Genomic DNA, 10,987 nt, shown 5'->3' with positions numbered 1-10,987 from the left:
CAGGCATGTACTTGTGCTGCATGTTAGCTATGCCTGTCTTCCTTGTAGAGTGTGTGTCTCTTGAGGGCTGAAAAAATGTCATATGGATTTTTTTTTATTTAAGCTCCTAGCCAAGTATCTTATATATAGCAGAAACTAAACAAATATTATTGAATTAATGAATACATGAACAATAAACAAATTAATATTAGAGAAGCAGTTAAAATGGCTTTGTTAGAATCTCAAATTTATACTAAAAATCTTTGGGTTGGATTGTCTCTCCCCCTAACCACCCATCTTTGTCTTCACCAAACCTATCTTAAAGAGCATAAGATATGCTTACATAAGTGTCTCTCTTGGGAAATGAATCCAATACATCAATCTTGGAAGTACGTCCTAATTTGGAATTTAAAGATTTGAATTTGAATCTCACCTCTGCCACTACCCAGGTCTGTATTTCTCACAAAGTCATGTTATGTGATCTTTTCCTTATCTGCAAAAAGGGCATAAGAAAGAAACCAACATTTTTATGCTACAAGATTATTAAAAAATCAAATTAAGTGATACATATAGAAACATACTCTAAACAGCAACACATTATGACTGTCTTAGTTGGTATGGCAGAAATGTCCAGCTGTTCATCTTTAAGCTGTGTTTCCCCACTGATGATATAGAGTTGTGGGTGGGGGAAAAGCCGCTGAAGAACTCACAATCTCCTTTGCAGCTAGGTGTGACCATGTGAATATGCAGAAGTAATCTAAATGACTTCCAGGCCATGGTTCATAAAAAGCATACACAGAGTGGTCTTCCACACTGTTTCCTTTCCTGCCAGCTAAAATGGAAATGACCTCCAGGGCAACCTAGGAAGTCAGACATTGAAAATGGCCAACACTTTCTCATCCTATGTCATGAGAGTGTAGGAGGGGGAAAGCTATCTTGGTAGCAGATTCACCTCATTGTACTGCCACTTGAGTGTATCAGAGAAATATTTCACCAGAGTTTTACAGGCAAGGAGGACTTGAGATTTTATTCAAGACTATTGCAATAAAGAAGAGAGACTGAACTCAACTTCACTGAGCAAAGGTTTTTAAGGGCTGAGGGTGAGCTAGTGGAAAAAGTACTGGAGGAAGTTAGGCAAATGGTCTAAAGTCTTGAAGATGCCTGTCTAAAGTTTTTTCAAGTTGAAGGCCATTTTGCTCAAGTGAGAAATAAACTATCCTGTTAAGCTGTTAAAATCTAGGTGCTTATTTTACCAGCTACAAATACCTTAACTCACACAGTTAAAGGAGACAACCCAAACAGAAATAGTCCAACCCAGCCTTTGCCGAAATATAGTAATATAATGGGTATCGGTCAATACCTACTGAATTTGATTAAATTTAAATATTTTTTCTTCTCTATCCATCAAAGTCTCCCAGCTAGACTAAGAATTATANCCCCAGCCTTTGCCGAAATATAGTGATATAATGGGTATCGGTCAATACCTACTGAATTTGATTAAATTTAAATATTTTTTTCTTCTCTACCCATCAAAGTCTCCCAGCTAGACTAAGAATTATATTTTTATGAGACAGATTAACAGGAGGAAAAAAAAAAACAAAGTTTTATCATATGCTCAAGGAGGCTCAATAATGAAATTGAAACCTAAAGAAATGAGCAAGGCAGATAGTTTACAGACTTTTTATGCAAAGAGACANGTTTACAGACTTTTAATGCAAAGAGACAGTGAATCTTTGAGGAATTGACAGGACAAAGAAAATCTTGGGAGCTTCAATTGGTAAGAAATTCTAAATAGAATTTGGACCACAGTAGTAAATTAGAAAAAAAAAAAGTAACAAGGATTATTTACACAGCCTCCTTGGCTCTAAATTTCCCATCTCTGGTGATATGGATGTCTCTTTACCTTGTGGAACAGGGAAGATATTTTTCATGTGGGAGATTTATTTCTTGCTTTCAGGGGACAGAGAAGGGTGTGAGTGTCCTTTTTGTACAGATTGTCTCTGAAGTAACGTTTATTTAAAATGATCAGTATGCCAAGTGGTCCATCTTGGGATGGACTGCCTTGGCCCCACATATGCAAATTATTTAAAATTCTCTATACAACAATGTTCTTATCTATAATAATAGTACATATGTGGCTGGATTTTTTTGAGTGTTATATAAAATAATCCAAGGGTGTTTTCACACAGTTCCTGGCACATAGAAAATATTCAATAAATGCTAATTGGTAAAAGTAATACAAATATCACACAGACACATACCTGACACACAATTGTTTGCCACATGACTGAAATGCAAATGAGTAAAGGATGAATGAGTGAATGAATGAATGGAACTTTGAAATACCTTGTCTGGTCTTGATCTCCTTTCTATTTTTTATATATTCCACTTTCCCTTGTTCAGGGAAGCTTGGTTACTGTCTTTTACAGAAGTCTGTCTTAAACTGTGTTGCCTTTATACCTGGAGGTACACAGTCTTAGTCATTAAATGTGTTAATGGCTATAAATTTATTTTTAAGCATTTTGGAGAAAATATAAGTAGTACAAAAACACTATGATTTCATAGACATTTTTGTTTAGGGCAAGTCTGAAAAAGTCATTGAAGTTAAAATACAAACGAATCTATTTAAAGAAAATTATTAATTTAATATAAGAAGTACATGGATATGACAAAGTTGTAAGGTTTAGGCAGCTAACTTATTATTCCTTTTACAGTTAAATTTCTCTTTATAAATTCAAATATTTTCTACTAATATTATTAGTAGTTTTTTGTTCAAAAGCTCATGTTCTCTCTCTTTTCCTATATTCTATACTGCTTTCTGCTTTGGGGAGATTTCTACATCTCTTTTCTCTGCATTTGATCTCCCCTTATTTTTTTCCTCGCATTTTGCCCCCTCCATACTCTCCTGCTGTTGCTATATCATGCTTGTCCCTGTGCACATCTCCCTACCATGTGCCTGCTAGTGGCTGTGACCATGAGGCTTATCCTAACTGACCTCCACTGAGCCTCTGTCTCTTCTCTTAGGTTTCACACCTGGTTGGGGAGTCTGTTCCCATACTTTTGGAATGATAAATTTGGAGAGTTTCAACCCTATATGTGAGAGAAAGAAGCTGCTTCAGAATATGTCATAAGTTAACCAGAAGACTCACCTTTTAGTAGGGTCACCTTCAGGGAAGTCCTTTCAGGGAACAAACAGTAACCGTATTTTTATGTTCTCCTTTGTTCTAAAGGCCCCTCCTAACTGCCTCCCTCACACTTCAGATGGAGGGACCAGCTAAAATGCTTCTGGGTACTTTGCTTTTTAATCCTTTATGGCCCATTACTCAATTGTTAATTTTATGACTGATTACCTCTTTTAACAATGATTAGCCTGAGTGCACAAATACTTGTCCAAAACAATATGAGTGCATGACATATTAAGGATTTCTGTCAGAAATATTCCATATTTCCGGGACCTTCTCTCACTAAGATACTTTACTCTCTCTTTTAAAATATGATAATTTAAGTGGCTATTATGCACATAATTTTATTTTGGAAATACATAATAACCCTACATGAAACCTAATTATGAGTCATTGTAGCAAAGAGGAGTAAATAATCCTCATGAAAATGGTCTCCTTTGAAAGCTTTTTAGGAAACAAAATTAAATTTTACTAAAGAAATAAATTTAACTTTATTTGAAAAGTTTTTTTTGCATGCAAATAACAAATTTTGGCAATTTCACATAAAATATATTTTATCAAATGGATATTTATAGTAAATGCTTGATTCCTAGGCCAACTTATTAATATTTCCTATTTTGTTTGGGTTATATCAATTTTTTTTTAAAAATGAGAATGAGTAAAAATAGTGTCTGGAGCAATAGCTTTTAGAAATTTTGCAAGGTAAAACAGAAAGAAACAAGTAAGCAACAAAAATATAAATACAAGGGATAAAGTTTAAATGGAGCGATTTGGAGAAAATAAAAATATAACATAGGAAGTCATTGGGAATGGTCTCTAATATGTTGAAAAGCTAATACAGTATACATTTGATCTTCTTTTTGTTTTTCCTTTCCGAATAATTTTCAGTAATTCAGATACTCTTTGCTCCATTTTTGTTTTCTGTGTGTACTTCCTGAAGGTACAGAGCAGGCTAAGGTGCCTGGGCTGAAGAGTCAAGTAGAGAAGTTCAGAGTCTAGGCTGGAGTGTAAACTGGATCATGTAGGGCCTTATTAGTCAACACAGAAAGAAGCCATTTAAGGGTGTGGTCAGATTTGCAGTTAGAAAAAAATACTCTGGCTATAGCATGGAGGATAGTTAGTGTGGATGAAAATCTAGCTTGAAGGGTCAGTTAGCAGGGCACCTGGGTAGCTCAGTAGGTTAAGCGTCTGCCTTCAGCTAAGTCGTGATCTCAGGTCCTGGGATCAAGTCCCACATCAGGGTCTCTGCTCAGCAGGGAGTCTGCTTCTCCCTCTCCCTTCCTCTCCACCGTTTCTCAAATAAATGAACAAAATCTTTAAAAAAAAAAGAGAGGGAAGAAGAAAGAAAGAAAGAAAGAAAGAAAGAAAGAAAGAAAGAAAGAAAGAAAGAAAAGAAAGAAAGAAGGGTCAGTTAGGAAGGTTTATTGCAGGGATGAGATGATGATATGATAATTTAAGATGCAGCTATTGAGATAGAGAAACAAGAGTGAGCTTGAGGGGCCTGGATATGGGAGTAAATGAAAAGGATTATAGAAATATGAAAGATGCTTACATCTAGCTTCCTGGCTTATGCAACTCCATGGATGGTGATTTCATTTAGCAAAACTGGGAAATAAGCAGGGGGGGTGCTAGTTTTGAGGTCCTGTTGTATGAAAAATTTCTTGAAAGTACTTTTAAGACTTAGTAAGCCTTGTGAACTTCGGAGAGTTGCTCTACTCTGGACTTGGTTTATTCATCTCCAAAATGAGGTGTTTACACCAGAATACCTAATCAGTACTTACTGAAATTACAATGTTATCATTATGGTTTCAGTGTTGTGTAAATTTGGAGAAAAGCAGAAAATTATATACTGGAAACGATAAGCTGAGGATTTGAATCTAATGTTAAAGGAAAAGGGATCAAAATAGATATCTGGAAAAGAGAATGGTATAATGAAACTGTTAATTTGAAGGATATTATTCCGACAGCTGGACTAAAGCAAGAAAGAAATTAACGGATGGGAAGTGAGGGAAGAGGCTGAATCAATGAAGACCCAAACTGTAGTAGGGACTCTAGAATAAGGAAGATTAGAGTTTTAGACTGTGTAGAATCAATTAGCAGTATTTGATAATGTAAGTCAGAAAATGAAAGAGAGAGAAACTAAAACTAACAAGTTAATTGTTATCAAAGCTTGAACAGGAAAATGATGGAGACACAAGAATGCATTTCAGGGATATTAGTAGGGTACTTGAGGATTATCAGTTTATCTGACATGCTGAGGGTATAGCAATGACATATTTCACAAAGTAAATTAGGAAAGGAAAATAATAGTCCTTTCTAAGGAAAATAATCATTCAGTAATAGGACTAGGTGTAGCTTTACCTTCAAAACATTCTTAAATAATGTTTTAAAAGTACGTGCAGAGATTCATTTAAAAGATTATAGTTGGTACTAATAATAATCTCTACAACTTGTTCTAAAACTTCTGTTCTTACTCGTTCTCTGATTTCATTCTTTCAGCTCCGTGTGGCGGCCATTTTTCAGCTCCCAGTGGATTGATTCTCTCCCCAGGATGGCCAGGATACTATAAAGACTCTTTGAATTGTGAGTGGGTGATTGAAGCTGAACCAGGACACTCTATCAAAATTACATTTGAAAGGTCTCTACAAATATTTTTCTACCTTAAAAAAAATACAGATGATCTAAAAGAATAGTTGGCATTATCCATTTTATTTACCAAATCAATGTATAATTTTATTGCAATAGTGGATTTCTATGCCTTGAATGCTTCAGAGAGTTCGCCCCTTTTAACCTTTCAGCCTGTTTTCAAGTTAATTTTCTATTTGTTTAATACTCTGTCAGTACTGTTGAGATATGCAAGATGGACCTTTTTTGCTTTATATGCATATGTTTTATATACACGTATACACTACTGAGATATGAACATGTGACCTTTGATTTAATGAGTTTACTTGTCCTGATTTTAAAGGGCCTGTGTGTTCTGCTGTATTTCGAATGGCAAAAGTGCTATAAACACATTTGCATTTATACTGTAGTACAGGCTAAGACGCTTACGCGCATACCTACACCTACAAGTCCTTCAAAAAAATGACTATGTCAAATTAATGTGTGTGGTGATTGGCCGGTTGAGCATTTTTTTCTCAGGAAAAATAGTATTACTGATCAAATAATCTATGCCATGAATGATTACAATATTAAATATTAAAAAGTTAAAAGAAAGAAGCTGCAGGTCTGTGATTGGATCACTATTCACAAATTGAAATGGAAGTATTTGTATGATTTCTCAATTATATCGTTGACTCCATCTTTCAATCCCTTTATTTTAAAGAAGGAAACTATGTAAGCATTACATCCACATAGAAAACATAAAGATAGCAGAATTATGCTGATGATTGAATTTTACAAATATAACATGATCCTTCCCTAATTCAAAAGGTTCTCCATTGAATTAATCTATCCATACTAGTGTTAAAACTTGAGAAGAAATCAAATTCTATTTGACAGATGTAAAGTATTAAACATTTCGCATGAGGCCATCCTACCTTACTGTGGCCTACACGGCTTTACTACAACTGAATTACTTTGCTAGGGCTGCCGTAACAAGATACCACACACTAAGTGGCTTAACCAATAGAAATCTATTTCCTCACAGTTCTGGAGGCTGATGTCTGAGATCAAGATGTCAACAGGGTTGTTTCTTCTGAGGCCTTTGTCCTTGACTTGTAGTTGGCTGTCTTCTCCCTGTGTCCTCACATGGTCTTTCCTCAGTGTGTGTCTGTTTCCGAATTTTCTCTTATAAGAATACCAGTCATGTTGGACCACCCATTTGTTCTCATTTTACCTTGATTTTATCTTTAAAGGACCTTTCTCCAAATATAGGCACATTCTGAGGTACTAGGGCATTAGGACTTCACATATAAATCTTGGGGGATACAATTCAGCCCATAACAATGACTTCCACATTTTAAAAAAGTTTATATTTAGAATATTTGAGCAGAATTTTTTGTTGTGGTGTTGAAATCATATCCTTTATTCAGTAATATAGCCTGTGTTGCCATAGTAATTTTAGTGAAAAGCATATGATTTATTCAGAATAAAATCTTCATCAAATAACAGTATTCCATGAATGTGGGGCCCAAATTAACCAAACTTACTTTAATTCTATTTGGTTTGGAATATATAATGTAACATAATAATATTGATCATGTTATTGAATAATTTTAAAAATTGTATTGATTCCTGTCAATGAGACAGATTTATTACAAATTTTTAATTTGTTAAATTTAAAGCATCACATTTGAAGGATTAGCATATTTTTTCTACATAATTATTTCATATTTTAAATAAGTACATTATTATAGGTATAAGTACATAATTTTAGTATTTCCTGTTTTGGACATAACATTATTCTATATGAGGTGTTATGATGTTAAGACAACTGAAAATGTTTTATACTCCCATAGTTTATAACAACTATCACCCATATATTTCTTACCATGTCATTACCCTTCAATATCTAAATAAAAAGTCTTGAGCCTCATCTTATATGCAGAGGAAAGTCTGGGCCCTCCTTAAATTTTAAGAATTCTGGGGATGCTTTCGTTCACTTCCAGCTTTGAAATCCTGCTCTTAACTTCATCTCATTTGTGAGCTCTGGAGGCTGACACCCTCTCTCCACTCCTTACTCTGCTCCTTATTGGTATCACTTTCCTTCCTTCTCACAAAAACCTTAATACGAGTATAACCAAAGAGGATTATTGCACTGTCTTCAGCTTTTCCTGGTAATCTCCATCTTGGGAATGATTGTGTGTATCTCTCCAGTACCCGCTCTTATCCCAGACTCTCCCCTGCCTCTGGCCTTGTCCACACCCAGGATCTTCACCCCTCCTTCCTCTATTTCCAAATACTCCCTCCCGTACATGGCAGGGGAAACTTCTATTGTTGCTTCACTATGCAGAACAACTTAACTATTTGTTTCTCTGAGCTTCTAATTGGGTGATATTGGGGTGTAGGACTGGGGTAGATTTTGTTTTTCTTTCCAAACATGTAAATTAAGATTTTTTTCCTAACTCAAAGATCAGTGTTTTCCTAAGAAATCACTTTCTCCACCTCCCAGCTATGTCCACTACATAAGCATAAAATAGTATCACTAGAAAATTAAGTTTTATTAACTCAAAGTACATTATTTTCTTGAAAAGCATCCCCTGGTTTGCTAATGAGAGTCATTAACCATCATTAAATAAATAAATAACATGTCGTATCTCTCAGTTGTACGTAGGCTATCTAGAGTTGCCCACTTGAGAAGCAGATTGCAAAGCAGTGCTTATAATTCAGAACACCACACTTGGCACTTTTGATTTTATACTTTTGTTTGAAGACACGTTTTCTCTGTCCAAAGTTTTTAACATGTGTGTTCTATCCCTCCTAATAGGCAGTTACATAGGCCTCTTTGCTGCTTGCCTATCTTGGGTAGATACCTTCAGAATTCTCTAAAGTGAATTAATGTACATTCTATAGGCTATATTCTAAGTTAAACCATCCCAGACTTACCTTCCTGGTAAAAAACATCTTCTCAACAATTTTTATAAACTGTAATGGCAGTTAAGGAGACAAAAACCCAATTTAATTTTGATAAATATAGTTACTTAGCACTTTTTACGCTGCCACTTTCTTGTTTTCTTATCTGCTTACTGTGACACAAACCCTTTAAGTTAGGCTGTAAGCAAGAGTCATACTGAAAAGTGATTTTCATGCTAGGGTTTGTGCACAGCAACAATAAACGGTTCTGTAGGTCAGCCAGAACAGGCCTGGGGGGAGAAATGATTCCCAGAGTCCTAAGATTTTGTCTTCTTCCCGTGAGCACCACTGAGCAGGACTTGTCAACTGTGCCTCTTTTCTTAATCCCTAAGTCACCCTCTGAAGCAAATTATAAACCTCATAGCTCCTTCACCATCTTGATACTAATGTGTGTATGTAATATATGCACATATATCTACAACTATACTGTGTGTATATATATATATACATATATGACTATTCCTTGTTAATTAGCTCAAATACTGGAAGAATCAAGAGTTAGAAATGCTTTAAGAATTTATTGATGTTATTTTCACTATTTTAGAATAGACAGGGCATGGCTCTATCAGGATATTTCTTTTGAATTTTGCTTTATGTAACTAAAATAAAGTGTTAATTCTTAAAAAAAAGTTCTAAACTGAAATGTTTGTTTGAGGACTTGAGTCCTCTACCTTTCCCTCCTACATATGCGCACATAACACACACAGACACAGGCCCGTAAGATTCTTGAGTTGGAGTTATTTGAAAGGAATATTACTTAAAAACCCTCCTCCATTTCTTCTTTTCTAAAGATCCTTTAAAGGTATGAGATTTTGCTTTAGGGCTGTGCATATCCCATGTGCTTTGTCAGAGAATTGGTTCCTTTAAAATAATCCACATCTTAAACAGCCATCACGTGATTAGGAGTAGCTTAGTCTCAAAGCAGTGAGCAAGGGACTTCATCAAGTTAAAAAATAAATGAGAGGTTTAACCATAAGGTTAGAAGCATAAAATAGTCACCTTGGAATTAGAAATATGTACATCTATCACTTCTTTGTTTACTGACCTTATAATACCTTGGTGCTTCATTTCCCTCGTAAGATTGTTTTGAGAAACAAGATAGCCTCTCTGAAGTAGCAAACGAGAATGATGTCTTGAAAAACTCAATTCCCTTCTGATTTCCAACCAAGTTATTGGTTGCCAGCTCTTTTATAGTTTCTGTCATTCCGAGAATACTTTTTATAGAATTTGCTTCCAAATAAGGAATTGTATTTATTTCTGAGTTATGTCACTTGCTTTCTTGTACCCAGGAGTAATTTAATTTGATTAAAATGAAATGGTAAATAAATACTATAACTAAGATGATGGCATAGCTATTTTCCTATATTCTTAAATGTAGCAATTGACTAGATTTAATCTACAGGGGAGGGGAAAAAAACAAAACTAGAAAACATCACAAATATATTAGGCATTAGTTGGCTTCTTGAAATTGTCTCAAATACATTAAGTCAATGAAATCTTAAGAAATCAAATTTCCTATCAAACACAAAGCAAAATAATAATGCCAAAGAACATATGTGGTTTCTAAACTTTATCTCTTAACATAGCTGATCAGTTTACAAGTCTTATTTTCAGATCCACAGAGGAATTTTGCTTTGTTTCTTTCAACAGTTTCTAAATTTTCTCAATATTTGGCAACTTCTAAATGAACTCATTTACTATTAATCATCCTAAGCCCATCCTTCTATCCCTTTTCCTGTCCTCAATTCCTAGTCCATAGCTATCAGTATCACTCTTCCAGACAGCAGCTTTTTTTTTTTTTTACTTTTAAATTAATGACGATTAGTTCAGTTTGGTCAGAATGGCTTTGGATTACATCAAAATGTTTTTAAAAGACAACAAAAACTGAGTAAGATTAGGTTCAATTTCATTTTTCATATCATCTAGTGGTTCCACAACATTTGTTTATGATAAAAAATAAATTTAATGTCATAAACAAATGAATACTAGATTGAGGCAGTTTATGAGAAATGTATACAACTATCTTGAAACACAAGATGAAAGAAATTCAAATTATTGTGTAACCCTAATTCATTTCCCTTGTTATTGTAATGTATTTTTATAGTTCCTTAGGTCAAATCTGTGATGATTTTCTTTCTAAGGATTCACTCTTACTCAACAGTGTTCACTATATCACCGTTTAATGTTGCTATTCTATTAAGAATTGTCTATGTTTCAATTCAAAGTAATCTCTGACTCTTCTGTGCATT

General features: G+C 34.5%; 1 protein-coding gene across 1 annotated transcript in view; it reads left to right on the top strand.

Annotated features, from left to right (window-relative positions):
• The window catches only part of CSMD3 (CUB and Sushi multiple domains 3), a 1,149,842-nt gene that overhangs the window by 753,822 nt on the left and 385,033 nt on the right, over positions 1–10,987 (top strand).

This window comes from Ailuropoda melanoleuca, chromosome 9 (assembly GCF_002007445.2).
Source record: "Ailuropoda melanoleuca isolate Jingjing chromosome 9, ASM200744v2, whole genome shotgun sequence".
In the NCBI taxonomy this organism is placed as follows: Eukaryota; Metazoa; Chordata; class Mammalia; order Carnivora; family Ursidae; genus Ailuropoda; species Ailuropoda melanoleuca.
Note: the sequence above shows the minus strand (reverse complement) of the source record. Positions and strands in the feature narration are given on the sequence as shown.